We start from the raw sequence: 19,027 nt of genomic DNA, 5'->3' as shown, positions 1-19,027 counted from the left end.
TGGAAGAGCCAATTTGAAAAGGCTACATACGATATAATTCCAAAAATGTGGTGTTTTGGAGAAGGTAAAAATACAGAGGCAGTAAAAAGATGAGTAGTTGTCAGGGGCTAGGGGCAAGGACAGATGACTAGGAGACCAAGAGGATTTTTAGGGCAGCAAAGCTACTCTGTATGCTACTGTAATTGCAGACACATATCATTATACATGTGTTAAAATCCATAGACTGTGCAACACAAAAGAATGAAACAATGTAAATTAAGGACTTAATTAATAACCATATATCCACATCTGCCCGTCAGCTAAAATGAATGCTTTACACTAATGCAAGACTGAATAACAGTGTAGAGGAGTGAGGGGGATAGGGGACCCTGTACTTTACAGTCTTTTTTCTGTAAGCATAAAAACTGCTCAGAAAGATTAAAAACTATTCATTTAAAAGGAAATAAAATTAGAAAGTGTAGAGGAGGAATAGAGGGGAAAGGGGGATGTTGATGACCACTGGCCGGACGAGGAGACCGGCCAGGTAAATCTTGGGTTTGGAAGGGGCTCTTGTAGCTATGTAGCCCCAAATTCAGCACTAAAAAGGAATCATGTCTCCACCAACCAGCCTCTCTTGGAACACTGCAGTGGCAGGAAATTCATTTGCTCTGAAGATAGTTCAACTTTCTCTGTTAGGGGATCTTTCCCTGTATTGAGTCTCAAGGTGCCTCATAAATTCCATGCCCCAGAGCTTCAGAAAAGATGCTGATTCCATTTCCTGTAACTCTCCTCCAGACAGTCGAACATGCCAATCATATATCACCTCTGGAATCCAAAGTTTTCAGCATCAACTTTCTATTTACCTGAAGATATTCATCACTTAACAAGACCTCATTGCCCTGTCGTGATGCCCAAAATACAGCCTTACTATAAAATGCAGTTCCCATGAACTGAATACAAAATTTCGAATGTTTTCTGAATTGGGGAAAACATAGGAAAAATATTATGCCCTTTGTTCTTTAGCAAGCATTCACTCTTCTGTTAGTAAACTTAGATTAGGGTTGCAAGCAACAATACAAAAAAATGCCTTTTTCCGTGTAAACTGCTACTTGCTCCAGATTTCCTGTAACCCAGATAGTTAGAGGTGATTTTTATAAACCAAAGTGAAATATTTTTTATTTTTAAAATATATATGTAATATACGCATACAAATGTGTACACACATATAGCATTTATGTGTATATATATTTGTGCGTATGTACATATACATATGTGTATGCTTTGGGAAGGAAGTTATAATTTGTTTATTCTGAGTCTTATTGCCTCTGCGTTTTTTGTTTTTGTTTTTAGCTTCTCCATCTTAGCCCTCACCAGTTCCAGGAACACAAGAGCTCCTAATGTTAACCCACCATAAGCCATATAATTTTACATTCACCTACTGACTCATTCTCTGGGAGAGACAATTCTATTTCATTATAGTAACTCTATTCACCTGCAAGAAACATCCTCCAACCAAGCTTAGTCCGCAAGTGATAGAAGTGTGTCTGATATTTTGATGACCCGTATTCATGTGCTATTTCCTTTTAAAATGCAACCACTGTTTCTAAAGCACAGTAGAAGTAAAACGATATTCTCAGGTTTCAGGAATGAGGAAAATGAGGAGCTGTGTATCTGCTATTCACGCTTGGAACGGGAACTGAACAGGCTATGTTGACAAATCTAGAACCGTTTTTTTCAATAAAGACCACCTTTAAACATTAAAATGATGCAAAGACTATTTTGTCCTGGCGTAAACATCTCCAGAAAACTCACCCATGAACACAACTTCATGATTTTTATTTGTGGTGATTGCAAAGAACCCTTTCCCCCAATTTTATAATTCATATATTTCATTATTTATGTAATGCTCCCCTGACTTACTATATCTTAATGTTACTGAAATACCGAACCCTTCTGAGAAGTACCTGCCAATAAATCTTACTGTCTCCTCTAGAACTAGTCCTGAAATACATCCAGAGTTTGTTATACAGGTTGGTGACAGGCTACTTCCAGCTTCTCAGAGATCCAGCACTCTCCCGGAGCATCCTGACAGACTTCTGCCTTCGTAGGTTCCTCCTGGTTTTCTTTTTTTTTTTTTTTTAATTTAAACTTTAGTTAGTTAACATACAATACCATATTGGTTTCAAGAGTAGAACTCAATGATTCATCACTTACATACCACACCCACCATAACAATACCCATCACCCATCCTCCTTAATACCCATCACCCAGCCAGCCCATCCCCCACCTTCTTTCCTCCACCAACCCTTGGTTTGTTGTCTATCCTTAAGAGTCTCTTGTGGTTTGGTTCCCTCTCTTCTCTCCCCCCGCCCCCCCATCCCCATATATTCATCTGTTGTGTTTCTTAAATTCCACATATGAGTGAAATCATATGGTATTTGTCTTCTACTGGTTTTCAGAGCAACGCCCAAACTAATTGAAGGGAGAATATCTTCCTCTTTACTCATTACCTATCCAGTTGCTTTTGCAAATATTTCCATCACAGGAGTAGAACTCCATGATCATGGAACCTTGATCCTTCACCACTGGTGACTATGTTAAACTAGACTTTAAAAAATAGAGGTGCCCAGTAAGACAGTGTGATGGGGCAGCCCATTTGAGAGGGATAGAAGGAAAGGAAATTTACAAAGACAGCTGAAATGAACTGTATTTACCTTCATTTTTCCAGTTTCACATTTAAAAGTGGAAAGAGCTAATAGGATGACTTCATACATTTTAAGAGCTTTATGTGTGTCATCTCATTTAATCCCAAACAACTCCTTGAATTCCAAATGATTGTTGTTCCCAGTTAATATATTTTTTTTTTCAAAAGTTTATTTATTTTTTTTGAGAGAGAGGCAGAGAGAGAAGGAAAGAGAGAGAATCCCAGGGAGGCTCCACACTGTCAGCGTGGAGCCCGACGTGGGGCTCGAACTCACAGACTGCAAGATCGTGACTTGAGCAGAAATCAAAAGTCAGATGCTCAACCAACAGAGCCACCCAGGTGCTCCCTCTTCCATTTTACATATTCAAAAACTGATGAATAGAGACGGTAAGAGACCAACTACTGAGTTGTAGGTTCCAATAAGAAATCAGGCAGATTTCAGGTAGAAATCAGGCTGACTCCAAAGTCAGCCACCACACATCCTCCAGAGCGCTGGTCCCCAAGTGACCACACATACCTAAGGTTGCTGAACTTCCTTTTTGTGATACAAAAATGAAAGATTCCTAACATTCACTTGGACAGTGCATTCATATCTAAACAAGTGCCGTGGAAGTTGTTCCAGTTAACTCTGGCATTTCTGTCGTGAGAGTCCTGGATGAGCCATGGGAGGGTATGGAGAATGTGCCAGAAACAAAAATTAATGACAGCTCATGCTTAATGTAGCACTTACCGTGGCCCAGGACAATGCTAAAGGCCTTATCAGAACTATTAATGCTTCATTAGAATCATTAGCTTTTCTAATCCTACCACTAAATTCTTCTTATGAAGTACATGCCGTTATTTCCACCACTTTACAGATGAGGAAACCGAGGCACCACAGAAAGGTTGTGTAATCTCAAGATCTCACAGGTACTCAAATGTGTAGCACAGGGCTTTGAGCCCACGCAGTCTGTACTCAACCACTATGCACACTGCTACAGCTGGCAAGGTTCCAGGCTGGGGCAACTGGTGGGTCCTAGCCTAATGTTTCCATTATTTCAATATCATGTTCTTGTATTTTCATTAAACTCTTTGTCAGCTTTCATACTGAGAGCTTAACCATAAGAAAAGGACACCAAATGGAAGGAGAACCAGAAGGGAGAAACTTCAGGACAATCCTTCAAGGAAGGAAACGTTTAACTCTTATCTTGATCAAGACCTTGGGCTGTGAAGCTAGGCATTGTTATCACAATCTCTCAATAAATAGTCCTCAAGGTCCCCAAATTGGAGACCAAAAAAAAAAACCAAAAAAACAAAAAACAACCAGCCACAAACCAAGAAAGGGACTGGGAGCTATAAATCTGCAAAAGAGGAGAGGAATGCATGAAGCATTTAAACACAGTCTGTCCTCACTTAAGCTGTGTTATTGACTGAATTGTGTCCCCAAAACTCATATGCTGAAGTCCTAACCCCTAGGACTGCAGAATGTGACTATATACGCAGACAGGGTCTTTAAAGAGGTAATTAAAGTTAAATGAGGTCATATAAATGAGCCCTGATCTAATATGCCCAGTGACTTTATAAGAAGATTAGGACACAGATGCACACACACCAAAGGGGGACCATGTGGGGACACAGTAAGAAGCCATCTGCAAGCCAACAAGATAAGTCCCAGAAGAAATTAACCCTGCCAACATTTTGACCTTGGACTTCTAGCCTGCAGAAGTCTGAGTATATAAATTTCTGGCATTTGTTTGTTTGTTTGTTTGTTTTTTACTGTTTATATATTTTTGAGAGAGAGACAGAACATGAGCAGGGAAGGGGCAGAGAGAGAGGGAGACACAGAATCCGAAGCAGGCTCCAGGCTCCAAGCTGTCAGCACAGAGCCCGATGCGGGGCTTGAACCCACAAATCATAAGATCATGACCTGAGCTGAAGTCGGACACTTAACTGACTGAGCCGCCAGCACCCCTAAACTTCTGTTGTTTAAGCCACCACGTCTTTCGTATTTGCTATGACAGGCCTAGCAAATTCATACAAGTTCTAATTCACGAACTGTGCATTGATAAACAGGACTTAACACACAACATAGAACAAGTGAGGGATTCTATGTTAGTATATAGAATCTTAAACATTTGCCCTAATGAAATCTGTGATAGTCCTGTGTTTCTTTAGGGTTTTTTTTTTTTTTGTTGCTTTTGGTTTTTTGCATGGTTGACTAAACTGCCTTTTGTCTCCACGTATGGTTGGCTGAACACAAGCTGATGAAGCAGTTTTCACTAGACTCAGAGCCACTGCGGTCTTGCCAAACCTGCAGCTGATACAGCCATTTCAAAATCCACCTTCATCACGGTTTTCCACCAAGTGGCCTTTGTTAATGATCACTGGAATGCACATAAACAGTGTCACATAAATAAAGTAGACGTACATCGAACACCACTTTCTACAGTGGAATCCAGACAGGAATTTTCACGTGGGCCGCCATCTTAAACATATCAAATTCACCTCAGGGACACGCATCTGAAAAATACAGAGAGCCTCATTCTCCAACATTGGAGGTTAATTTCCAACGTACATGGAGAAGTGAAGTATCTCATCTCCACAGAAAGCTCAACTTCTCTCTGCTGGGCCACGTAATCCGCGGGGACCCAGATACCGCGCAGGATCCCCTCTGGAAATTCTCCATACAAGCCCTTACCTGCCTCCGCGACGGTCACTACACAGTGAATGGAGGAATGTTTTCTTTCTAATGTGATGGAAAAGAGCTTTTTGCCAACCAAAGAGTTTGGGGTTATGGGTTAAATTATATGTTTTAAAAGCTAAGTGCATTTGATAAGTAATATTGCTCAATTATCCCTCCAAAAAAGTAGTGAATTTGCGCTTTGTAAGCTTTATTTCTTAGGACATTATTAGGCTATGAAATTCAGAATGACCATTTGAATTAGTATTTACTACTCAGGAATAAAGAGGGTATTATTTACCAGAAGGCTGACTACTACCACAGATATGAACCTCTGCTGGTTTTAGAGTATACATCACTCACGCATCTAATCAGTTGATAATCATGGGAAGCAGCAGGGGGAGTTTGGGGCTTAGGTTACTTGACGCACAGGATACGTGCGATGCACTTTTTAGGTAAACCCCTTACGGGCAATCACCTTACAATGTCATTTCTACCATATTTTAGTTGGCTGTTTTACTGATCTCTCTTCATTTTAGGACCTGTATACAAAATTAACAGACAGAAGGAAACAGCGTTGTGAATGAGAAGAGCATTCTGGAATAAAACTAGATTTCTTTTCCTTTAAATTTGGTGCTGTCATTAGAAATGCAAAATGAACACATCAAAATCCCGATCTGCCCTCTGCTGTCTTTTCTTTTTTGCCTTTTCTTTTCACTGGGATGGGGGGACTTGGCTACCGGTAGTGACAAATTTAAATCAAGTAGGTTTCTTTCCTTAACTTGAAGATTCGCGTCTCAGAAAAACAAGGAATGGCCCACTTTTGAACCAAGATGCTTCAAGCAGGCCAGGCCTCTGTGCCTGCTGATGTCCCCCCGCTGTGTGTGGGGACGAGGAAAGCCTGTCTAAAAAGGAAACGGTAACTTATAACCAGCAATCGGAGGATGGGGAAGCGATACTCAAAACATCTGTCAGAAGCAGTTCTGTGTTTCATCAACTAGAAAAGCTATTTTAAAAAGGACAGTCAGTAAGCTGTCCCATGTCACGGTTTCCATTTAAGGACGACTAGCAAGTATTTCAAAGGAAAAGTGTCACACTACTTGAAGAAGTCAAAACTGGACAGTAAGAGGTTGGTTTTCATTCCCTGTGTCAGTGCATTTCTCCACATAATTGTTCCCAGTGCTCAATGTTGCCAAGTGTTCTGGAACGCTTTTGCTAAATTTTGTGGAAGATTAGTCGGAACTACCTCAAAAGCACAACGAGGCATGTCACCCAATGCCCTGCGTGGAGATCTTCACCCTTTTTCCCACTCTGTGTCCTGTGACGGCCCGGCACCCCTACGATGAGACAAACCCGCTTGTGAGATGCACGTACTGGTCACTCTCAGACCTAAGAAATACAAAAGGCACCTTTCCTATCCCCTGACTCCTACCCTCCACCAGTTTTTCACCTATGAATCTCATAGCCTTCGAAATTACATTTGGCTTTTCCCCAAAATGCAGCCTCCCGTTGATTTATGTTGGAGCAGAAGTGGCAATAAATAATTTCCCTTTCTTCCCCTACTCACTGTGAAGTAGGCTCAGAAATCTGTCACAGAGACTGAAGAAAGAAGTCAGCGATATTCCAGAAAAAGGGAAAAAATGGAGGTTGTGGCTTCAATGGGTAGCTGTAGTGGTCTGTGTGGCTCTGCGTCACGGGCGGAGTGGACACGTGCACACCGGCCCCGTGACCTTGACCTGCGGGTCAGGAACCTGTGTCCTATGAACAACCTGCCCAACAAGAGAAGAATAGGGACGTGGCCCTACCTGGGTCAGCTCTTCAGCCAGCTAGACAAACACCTGCTCCTCTCCAGGGGAGGAGGAGGGAGAGGCAGAGAAGCAGAGATGTCATTCTCAGAGATGCTCCCCATAGGGACACATGAGGACGGGAGCAAGGAGTGCTCCCTAACAACGTTTCGCTGGAGCTTCATTCAATAAACACTGACTGAGTGTCTGCTTTGTGACGGGGACTGTATGGGGCAGGTGCAACCAGTACAGCGGGGAAGGGGAGGACATGGTTAGCGTGGCTGGATGCCCTGATGGACAAGACAGAGGTTAGCCAAGTCCCCAGGAAGACAGAAGGTGTTGAAGGTGTCTGGCTGTGGCAGGGGAGGCCAGCCTAAACTGGAGAAGATGGGGTGGTCGGGGAAGTCTTCTCTGAAAAGAGGGGAGGCCTGAGGAGGAGATGTCGAGGTAAAGCAAGAGAAGGAGCAGAGGGACAAGGAGTGAAGACCCTGCGGGGCCAGAGCACAGAGTGGTGTAGAAATGGCAGGAGGCCAGGCCAGCTTGGGTGTAGACAGAAGGGAGGAGACGGGGAAGGACACCATGTTCAAACTTTTAGATCATTAGAGGACCTTGAACCAGGGGGCTGCGGAGTCAGCAGGGGTGAGAAGATAATGGAACTGGATGTTGGTGCTGGGAAATTGGGAGAGATGGTGACACTGATGTAGTGAAGGCCAAGACCAAAAATAGAAAAGGTCAAGTGTTTTCTTTTTCTTTTTTTTTTTTAACGTTTATTTATTTTTGAGAGACAGAGGCATGGCACGAGTGGGAGAGGGGCAGAGAAAGACACACACACAGAATCGGAAGCAGGCTCCAGGCTCTGAGCTGTCAGCACAGAGCCCGACGTGGGGCTTGAACTCACAAGCTGTGACATCATGATCTGAGCCGAAGTTGGACACTCAGCCGACTGAGCCACCCAGGTGCCCCTCTTTTTTTTTTTTTTTTTTAAGTTTATTTATTTATTTTGAGAAAGAGAGAGCATGAGCGAGGGAGGGGCAGAGAAAGAGTTAGAAAGAATCCCAAGATGGCTCCATGCTGTCTGCACAGAGCCAGATGCAGGGCTAGAACTCACAAACTGAGATTATGACCTGAGCTGAAGCCAAGAGTCGGACACTTAAGTGACCGGGCCACCCATGTGCCCCAAAGGGTTTTCTAAAAAGTCAAATATAAGTTTGAAGAAAACACAAAGAGGTCAGGCAGAGCTCTCCAACTCTGGCAGGACCCTCTATCCGCCTCTGGAAGATGGAACAGGTCTGTCCCACATGGCCCCACAACCCGCACTTCCCCCTTCTTTCCTCAGTCTCAGAAACTTCTGGCTACAAACATTTGGAAATCAACTTCCTTCCACTTCATCTGCTAGAACTCCCAAAGGCCTATGGTGCCCTAGTCGTTCTCGCAATGGTTTGCGTGCTTCTGATCCCTTCTCATCACTAATCATGAGAAAACAGTGTCATCACACCCTATGAAAGTAAAAGGGGCTCCTAATCATTAAGCCTCCCAAATCCAAGTGGCGATACCATCCAGAAAAGCTGTGTAAATCTGCACTTGACCGACTCCACTAAACATTAACCTATTAGTTACACATTTACAACTCCTAGAAACAATAATTATGTGTTTCTTTCCTTTGGTCATGAAATCTAGCCGAATCGTTTATAGTTTTAGCACTAGAGAAATTAGAAAGCATTTTATTTTTTGTTTTTGCAAGATTTCATTCTTTGGTCTATGTCCTATTTAAAGATTGTCATTTTTCTTTAGACACATCTAACTTCACTGAGCATCTATCACTTGTCAGGCATCAAATGGATGGTTATCACATTTAAATGATCCCGCTTAAAGCTTTTTTTAAAAAAAAGAATATCTAAATAAGTGTCTCATGTAGGATGGCTTTGTTTATTTAAAAAAAATGTGGTGGGGTGCCTGGGTGGCTCAGTCGGTTAAGTGGCCGACTTTGGCTCAGGTCATGATCTCGCGGTCCATGAGTTCGAGCCCCGCGTCAGGCTCTATGCTGACCGCTCAGAGCCTGGAGCCTGTTTCAGATTCTGCGTCTCCCTCTCTCTCTGACCCTCCCCCGTTCATGCTCTGTCTCTCTCTGTCTCAAAAATAAATAAACGTTAAAAAAAATTAAAAAAAAAAAAGAAATTAAAAAAAAATGTGGTGAAAATGTAAAATGGTGCAGCCATTATGGAAGACAGTATGGAAGACAGTCCTCAAAAAATTAATCATAGAATTACCATATGACCAAGCAATCCCACTTCTGAAAGCAGGGACTCAAACAGATACCAATATACCAATGTCTATAGTGGCACTACTCACAATACCCAAGAGATGGAAATAACCCAAATATCCATCAGTGGATAAATGGGTCAACAAACCCTGGGATGTCCCTATTCAGCCTTAAAGAGGAATGAAATTCTAACACGTAACACAACATGGGTGAACGTTGAGGACATTATGCTAAGTGAAATAAGCCAGATGCAAAGGATAAATACTGCATGATTCCACTCATATGGGTCACCTCAAATTCATAGAGACTGGATTATTCACCTAGAGGTAAATAGTGGTGATGGTTTCACAACAGTGTGAATGTACTTAATGCCACTAAATGGCACGCTTAAAAAAAAATGGTTACGATGGCAAATTTTATGTATATTTTACCACAAGAAAAAAAAAAGGATGGGAAAATAGGGAGAGAAAAGTAAATGGCATGAAGATTCAACTTTTCCTGGAAGATGGAGGTTTCTGAATTGCACGTGAGTAGAACACATGATTTCCAGTCAGGGAACTCTGGAGAAGCCCATGAAGCCACGTGGAGGTCAAGCAAACAGCTCAGAAGGGACATCGGGAATCTCATCTTTCCCATGACCTTGTTTCTGTCATGATGGTACTTCACAAAATACAAAATCCAAGCCCCAAACCACTCAGGTTGGAGAAGGGAAGGAGGCCCTGGCGATGCCTTGACTGAAGACCCACAGTTCAGACAGACTGCTTTCCTCCCTGGAGCTACTTCCTGAACCACGAGCTGACTTCTGGGAAGCCCTGTTTCCTGCCTGGCCCGTAGGTAAATCTGGTATAAAGCAATAAATAACCCCGAATAGTGGCCACCTCAGTGGAGGCCTACTGCCTGGTTACGTTACTGGCTTTTCTGTGCTTCTACTGTATCAAGAACAAAGGTAAATATCCTCTGATAACAGGCCATAAAACACTACAGAAAAGAGAAAATTTTAAATTATAAGACGGATGACAATTTTCAGTCACCCTCTACATATGAGGGGGAAAGTTCTTAGAAACTTGTGAATATGTACTACATCAGTCACTTGATTTACTTTTAAAAACTATGATTAAGAGTCCAAAGTTGATCAAAAACTATTATAGAGGGGGGTATATGGGAACTCTTATACTTTTCACTCAGTTTTCCTATAAATCGAAAACTTCTCTGCAAAATAAAGTCTATATTACTTTGTCAGAAACAAACTATTTACACATGACTATCGTAGTTATCACTCTAAGAAAGCTTAAACCACCCCAGTTGGCTAATGGGTGGTTTTAAGACTTCACCAAATTTCTCAGGATATCCGGTGTGGACAGCTGTGACTCCCCAGCTAATAATCTGCAGGTTTTAATTTGATCACACAGCTTTTCCAGACTTCATTTCCGTACCTTATGGCGCATAAAGGGCAGGCCAGAGGGAGCCAGTGCCCTCCAAGTATCTGGATACAAATCTCAAAGGGATCCCAGGCCTCAGGAAGTGCACTGGCATAAACAGGCTGCTGTCCGGGTCACTAAGGATTTTCTACCTTTATCGCTCTGGCAACTTTGCCTGTCATCTCACCAAGAATAATGCTCACAGAGCAAGACTTCCAGATTCACTCTCCCCCAGGTAACACATTTTAATTTCTTACCATCTAGAGAATTATAAAACTAGATTTGATGTTTTCCACAAGTCAGGCTTAAAATGATAAATCCAGAGCGTGTTCTATTGTCCCCACTGCATGATTCACAACGAAGAACGCGAACGCGAATCAATCCGTTCTTTACTTGTTCCGCATTGTAAGTGTGGTGTGAAATAATGCATAGGAAAACACTTCATAAGATGCTCACTATGGCTGGAAGGTACCACTATCAGAGTTTTTGTTACTTTTCTCAAGTGCCATAGTGATTCTTCTGACAAGTGGTACCTCCCCAAACAATGATATTTAGAGTTAATTCAACGTTTTGCTGGCTGGTTACAAGAGGAGTTGAAAATTCTGTCCTGCCTCTTGCATGGATGTTCAAATATCTAAGAGTGTCATGTTACAAGCAATTTGATGGCTCCTGTAGAGGTGAATAATCATGGCATAATTTATACCTGTGAAGGTAATAGACAAGGATAAATAAACATTGTTTAAGCATCTGAATTCAGCCCAGTGCCCCCAAATATATGTCCAATACAGTGACATAAATCAATAAGTATATGTTACATCTGAATAAATGCATGAACAAATAATAACAAATAAACAAACAAGCAAATAGTAGATGCTCTGCTATTCGATTAGCAGAGAACAAAAATCGAAGGGAAATGTTAATCTCTGAGCTGCTGAGGGGTTGTGAGACACACACACTCACTGTCAGAGAGCATATAAAATAACAAATATTTCTGAAAAACTAAGGCAGTGAAGATCACATTTGAGGGGCGCCTGGGTGGCTCAGTTGGTTAATATCTGACTTCGGCTCAGGTCATGATCTCACGTTGATGAGTTCGGGCTCACTTCAGGTGAGCTCGAGCCCTGCTTTGGACGAGCCCTGCTTCTCTCTCTCTCTCCCTCTCTCTCTCTGCCCCTCACTCACTTGCATCCTCTCTCTCTCTCTCTCAACAAAAGAAAAAAGATCACATTTGAAAGATGTTTAAGCTCTTTGACCCAATAATCCCATTTCTCGGAATCTACACTAAAATATAATCAGACCTTCAGTCATAAAAATATCCAAACATTTGTTGCAGCATGACTTTATAAAATTGGAAATGCCTTATATGTCCAACAATGGGAACAGGTTGAATAAATTATCATGTACCCAGATGGTGACCTATTATTCTGTCATTAAATATTGTTACAGGAATTTCGAGGATGGCCATGAAGAAGAAGTTGGTACTGCCTGGCCCTCCCGGAGTAAACAACTAGAAAACTGGATAAAGTATACAAAAGAGTGGTTCTAAAAAATTAGGGAGGCCTGAGTGGCTCAGTCAGTTAAGCACCCAACTTTGTCTCAGGTCATGATCTCACGATTTGTGAGTTCGAGCCCCACATCGGGCTCTGTGCTGACAGCTTAGAGTCTGGAGCCTGCTTCCGATTCTGTGTCTCCCTCTCTCTCTGCCCCCCCCCCCCTGCCGTTCATGCTCTGTCTCTCTCTGTCTCAAAAATAAATAAACGTTAAAAAAAAAATTAAAAAAAAAATAAAGTGAGAAACTTCCAGAGGAGTTGGTGGTGGGAGGGGGAGGGGGAGGGGGAGGGGCTGGTAGAGCGCAGACTGGGAAGGCACAGGAGGAGGTGGTGGGGCCGTGGAAATGGTCTGTATTTCTATAAGGCTGTGGCTTACACATGTGTCTGTAGGTGTCAAAACCCATCCAACTATACCCTTACGACGGGTGCATTTCACAGTGTGTAAACTGTATCTCAATCAACAGGAAAAATGAAAGAAGACACTTATTATAGGACTGAATGTACTATTTTAGCTCCATAAACATGCCTTTCCCTAGCTGCTCTCCTGTGTACCCTTCCTCATTCCCTGCTCCCTTCCTTCACTCCCTTCATTTGGGTTGTCTCCCTGATTCCCTAAGCTTCCCTTCCTTATGTTCTCCAAGCACCCTCAACCCCTATTCCACAGGACCAAAGAGGTCTGCTTACTTGCCCATTTCCCCACGACCAGAGGCCCTGAAGGCCAGACTCGGCCTTAAGTAACAATCAAAGCAGCAGTGATAACAACCAATATATAAGGAAGCTACTGTTTGTTGCGTACCTTCTCTGTGCTAAGGGTTTTCCCCAAATGCCATCATTGTCTTGTTCATCAAGGAATCCTGAGGCCCTAGCACCCAATAGGCAGAGATCATGAATTATTAAATATATACCGTGTTCTCACCTAGGATGGAATAGATCAAAAGGTAATTCCTAAGGCACCTGGGTGGTTCAGTCGGTCAAGTGTCCGACTTAGGCTCAGGTCATGATCTTACGATTTGTGAGTTCAGGCCCCGTGTCAGGCTCTGTGCTGACAGCTCAGAGCCTGGAGCCTGCTTCGGATTCTGTGTCTCCCTTCTCTCTACCCCTCACCTGATCATACTCTGTCTCTCTCTCAGAAACAAATAAACATTAAAAAAAAATCTAAAAAAAAAAAGGTAACTCCTGGTAATTAATATCACAAGTGATTTTTTAGAAACTTTTTGCCTTGTATTTTTTTATATTTCAAAAATTTCCACTTTTATATCAAAATAAAGGATGTTTCTGCACAGAGAAAAGGTCAATTGAAGACATTGAAAACACAAGAGCTATTCTGAGGTATAGCTGAGGTATTCATGAGCTCCTTTGTTTTTTTCTAGTTGTCCCAGCTTTATTTTTAAGGATAAAGATGCTGCAGTTTGAGTAGATCACTAAGTAAAAAGAAAGAAATAAAAACCCAGCAAACGCTAGAATGGATTCCAACGGCACCATATTTTCCAAAGAAGTATTTCTTCAGAAATTAAAACTTATCTTTATAACAGGAAGAAATAATGATTTCAGAACAGACCTCTCTCTTTCCATACATATACAAAAAACTGTATTTTGAAGTCAAAATAACTGGGGACAAGAAAAGTATATTGAGACAGGGTCTCAAAACCTGCACTGATTTCCCAGAATCCTCACCAAGGCCCAGTCTAAGAAGCCCTGTTGAGTAAGACATACTGTATTAGTGAGGCCAATCCTCTGACTTTCAAAACAAAATAAGGGGCTGGGGATGCTAAACGAAATGTGCTAAATGGCAATAGGCTTATGCTTGACTGTTCAGCAAACTATTGATAATACATAAATGATAAAGCTCAAAAATAAATCTTGCCAGGGCACCTGGGTGGCTCAGCTGGTTAAGTGTCTCACTCTTGCTTTTGGCTAAGGTCATGATCTCACACATCCTGAGATCGAGCCCCATGTCCGGCTCTGTGCTGACAGTGAGGCGCCTGCTTGAGATTCTCTCTCCCCCTCGTCCTCTGCCCCTCCCCCACTCATGCTTGCTCTCTCGGCCTCCCTCTCGCAAAATAAATAAATCAACATTAAAAAAATAAATCTTGTCAGGAAACAGAAGTCTGCACAGTCCTTGAAGCCTGGTCTCAGTTAATTTCACTTATTCAGCTCACCCGCCAGGAACATTGAACAATTCAAGGTATAGTATTTGTGTCCCCATTTGATCCTCTAGCTCTTTAGGACACCAAAAGATAAAGGCATGGCCCCTAAGACGAGCTGTGGGAGGCTGGCAGAAGAAGTCCCTCAGAGACAGGCGTTGTCAGAAGTATGAGGCAGTCACAGTTTGACAACAGGCCTCCAACTGTTTCCCCCTCCCCCGCTGACAGGCTGGGGTGGCTCCATGTTTCCTCTACTTGAATCTCCCATGACTTCAATGACCGGGTGGCCCATAGCGCCCAGGGAGGTGCTGCCACGTGACTCTGGAGGCCAGGTCTACGTGGGGACACGACTTCTGGAACTTTCTCTGGAACATTTGTGCTGGAGCCCTGAACTGCCATGTAGGCATTCTGCCTTAAGGCTGCCATGCTATGAGGACGCCCACACCAGCTCACATGGAGAGACCACACAGAGAGGTCTTGAGACCACATGAAGCCCCAGCTGCCCCAGCACCCCCTTCTCAGCTGCCCCAGTACCCTCTTCCCAGCTGCCCAGACCCCTCTTCCTAGTTGCCTCAGCACCTCCTCCCCAGCTGCCCCACCTCCAACCCCTATGCCTGCAACCTTACCCATACACCCGCTCAATCAAGCCCTTCCTGAAATACTCACCCATAGAAACTGGGATAAATATAATGAATGCTGCTGTTTGAAGGCATAACGGTTTGCTGTAATTTCTTACACACTAGATACACAATAGATAACTGGAGAAGTTGTGTATGAAACAATAAAATGAGATAATAAAAATAGGAAAACAAAAGAAAGACCTATCTACGAGAGTAGCAGTTTCACAGAGAACAGGATGAAAAAGATAAAAATGCCTGAAGGACAAGGATTTTGTGTGGCTTACTTCAGACCACAATGAAGAGCTTAAGATTTCTTCCAATCTATTCTTTTTGCCAAACAAATTCAAGAAAAACTTAACATGTGAAATTGGTTGAGTATAAAGTAACAGAAAATTGAAACAGAATGAATCATTTTGAATCAATGCAAGTATACGGTTAACAATAATTCCTACCACAGTTTCCAGGAAGGGTCTTTGCCTGACCTCTTTTAATGAACAGCCAAGACTCCCCTGCAATGAGAAACTCCAACTTACATGCAATTCTTGTTCTAAAAATCTTTCAAGATTTTCCCTCTGAAGACTGTGAAATCTGCCTGTTCTTTTCTTATTTACCTTGTCAGTGTGCTTAGCAAACACCTTCTATTTGGATATGACACAATAATAAACCTAAATCTAGTTCTGGTCAATTTTTCAGAAATTTTAGGGAAAAAACAACAGACATCCAAATTAATGAGGTTTTATAAAACCCGGCAAACAAGCAGCTATTGTTTAAAGGTTCGTCTAAAACAAAGGCCCTTCTGTGATTATGTTCCCACAACAAAGTGCCACTTCCTAATTAAACCTACACAGAAAATAAAGCACTGCTTCAAAGGGCAGTTTTATTTTCAGTGCTATAGGAAACATTTCCTTTTTTTACGAAACATATTTTATCTTCTAAACGAACATTACAAATTTTGACTCACAAATCTGACCACCTCCCAGTGACACTTTTTTCCCAGGTTTAAAAATTTTCGAGGGAGAGTACAACACATTGGCTCATTTTCCTGCTTCTTGGCCAAAAAACACATGGCCGCTAGCACCCAAATCTACCAGTGACCGTAGGGAAAGGACCCCCTGAGTGGCAACATGAAGAAAGAGAAACAAGGGAAGGGTTTAGGAAGACCCTGAACTATCCCACATCAGGAGGAAATTCTATGAGATCCAGCCAGTCTCCCCGTAATAGGAAAACAGTGATAGGAGACCAGGAACAAATGAGGTGAGACAGTAGCACAGTGTGGAAGGAACCAGAAGTCCCGATTTCCAATCCCAGCTTCAGCACATACAGCCACTTAACCCTGGGTGAGCCAGTGAACCGCTCTGTGCTGCAATGTGCTTACCTCCAAAGAGACCATCTGTATTCCAGGACTTTTGGGGAGAGCAGATAAACTAATATGGATGAAGAAAAAAATGCTTTGTAGTCTATAACCTATACTTATGTTAGTATGTATACAAATATAGATTCCTATATATATTCATTGTATATAAGTACACAATACATAGATTATATGTATACAATATATACATGTATAGATTTAATATGCCATATATAGATTCTATACCTACTGTATATAATTCTATATTATATATTTTTATAAGTTCTGTATGATTCTAAATTCTATATGTTATCGATAAGGCTTCCAGTCAACAGCAGGTCAGTAGTTGACTTATACATGAATTTTCAACTGCACAGGTGGTCAGTACCCCTAACCCCCACACTGTCTAAGGGTCAACTGTGTAAGTCCTACACATACATATCATATATATATGTAAAATACATATATGTTCATATACAAGGTATATGTATAGATTCCTATACACATATAGCCAATAAATATTCCTTTTTAATGGGATCATCAAAATAAAACTAAACACAAACTTGCAGTATGAACCTTGAAACTGATTTGTATTCACTGTATTACTTCATTGGCATACATAGGAGATCAAACTCTTTTTTTTAACCCAGTTATTACCCATAACAGAAAATAACTAAAATGTCAGGCATGGGGATTCTTACGCAAGTAATGGGTAAACCATGTAGAAGAATATTAATGTACTTTCAAAAATTATTAATAATGAGTTTTAGCTATGTTGGGAAATGCTACAAAGTTAATAAAACATCAGGACACAAACATATATGTCAAAAGTTTCAGCTGAAGGGATCGTATTGCCCATTGATGAAGACAGAGCCCAGGCTCCTGAACCCCAGTGAGTTCTACTCTTGAGCAAGTTACCTGAACTCCCTAAGTCTCAGTTCTGTCATTTGTCAAAAGGAGATCATAATAAGACCAAACTCATAGTGTGAGTATGAGGATTCGATGATGTAACACCCATAATAAATCTGTTATACATGATAGCATTATTGCAGCATTATTAAATACACAGAAATCCATGCAAAAGCCTAAAAGCAATATGCTGATGTTATTTTGGTTGCTTTGGAGTGAAGGGATTATAAGGTTTTCTGCCTCTTTACACTTACCTGAACCTTCTAATTTTTCTACCATGAGGCCACGTACTTTTCTAACTAGGAAAAAAATCATTTTTGAATTATGAATGTATTTCTCAACATCTGCATAATTGCATCCTTCAACCTTCTACTAGCTAACTCCAACCAGATTATATCAAGTTCTTGGTTAACCTTTTTTTGGTGATATCTAAAGATCTTTGGGACTTCAAAGTCACTTGTGGACTACAAATATGGCAGAAGGAAAGGAAGCCCACATTTATTTAGTGTGTGGAGTTTGTCAGGTGCTTGACTAGGAACAACATTTCATCCTCAATGCTGTGAACTTCTACTTTGTAAATTATGAAAGCATAGTGCCCAGTTACACTTTACACATCTCCATGGCACCACACAATCAAGAAGTAACAATAAATACATATATAAACAAAGGAACTGCCTCACTTTTCCTCCACCACTGTCCTTCTTAAAGTCACGGTACCAAGGTATCACCCTGTATGGTCTCTAAGCCAAGATCTAAGGACACACCCAGTCTGTCAATGTATCAAAAGGCACTCCATGGTTTGCCCATGAAAATTCCAAATTTTGCATTTTTATTCCAAAGCTGATCTAAAAACTTACTATAAGCATATTCAGGATCTGGCCAACCATGGTGAAACTACCGTTCCAGGGTTCAAGGCCGTGTCTCTGTGTTTACATGGTTGCAATGGCACAAGTGATGACCTATTGAGAAGACAGTATCTGTGCTGGTTGCAATGCAACTGCAAATCCATCCTTCTATACTCTGCTTTGGGGGGCTTTGCGTGGAGGTAATAGTAGGAGGCCAGAAGACTGGAAGGCAGCCTCCCCCACGCCTCTAGATGCCAATAACCCAGTCGCCTCCCCTGGTTCCCCTTCAGCCATTAGCATCCCCGAGTTCCCTTGGTACTCTCTTCCCCAGTCCTCCAACACTGTTTAACCTGTTCCTCGTGCTAGATACATCCCTGTAAATAACCGGTGTGGTTTCTGATTTCCTGATTGGATGGACCCAGCTGATACAAAACAGCATGTATTTCACAGTATACCAACTTTCAAAAGTTGTAGTAAAATATACATAACATAAAAAATGACCATTGTAGCCATTTTAAGTGTGCGGTCCATTGGCACGAAGTACGTTCACATTGTTGTGCAGCCACCTCCACCACCCACCTTGAGAACTTTTTCACCTTCCCAAACTGAAAGCCTGCACCCTTGAAACACTGACTCCTCAGTCCCTCCTCCCCTCAGCTCTGGCAGACATCATTCTACTTTCTCTCTCTCTAGAGAGAGAACCACTCTGGTGCTGCATAGAAGTAGAGTCATGCAGGGTGCCTGGGTGGCTCAATTGGTTGAGTGTCCGACTTCGGTTCAGGTCATGATCTCGCAGTTTGTGA

The 19,027-nt window shown here is 41.9% G+C and overlaps 1 protein-coding gene across 1 annotated transcript in view; it reads right to left on the bottom strand.

Annotated features, from left to right (window-relative positions):
* LAMA1 (laminin subunit alpha 1) overlaps positions 1 to 19,027 on the bottom strand; it is a 167,741-nt gene that overhangs the window by 111,063 nt on the left and 37,651 nt on the right. The gene's annotated exons all lie outside the window — the stretch shown is intronic.

The sequence above is a fragment of the Panthera tigris genome, chromosome D3 (genome assembly GCF_018350195.1).
Source record: "Panthera tigris isolate Pti1 chromosome D3, P.tigris_Pti1_mat1.1, whole genome shotgun sequence".
NCBI lineage: Eukaryota > Metazoa > Chordata > Mammalia > Carnivora > Felidae > Panthera > Panthera tigris.
This window is presented reverse-complemented; position numbering and strand designations above follow the sequence as displayed.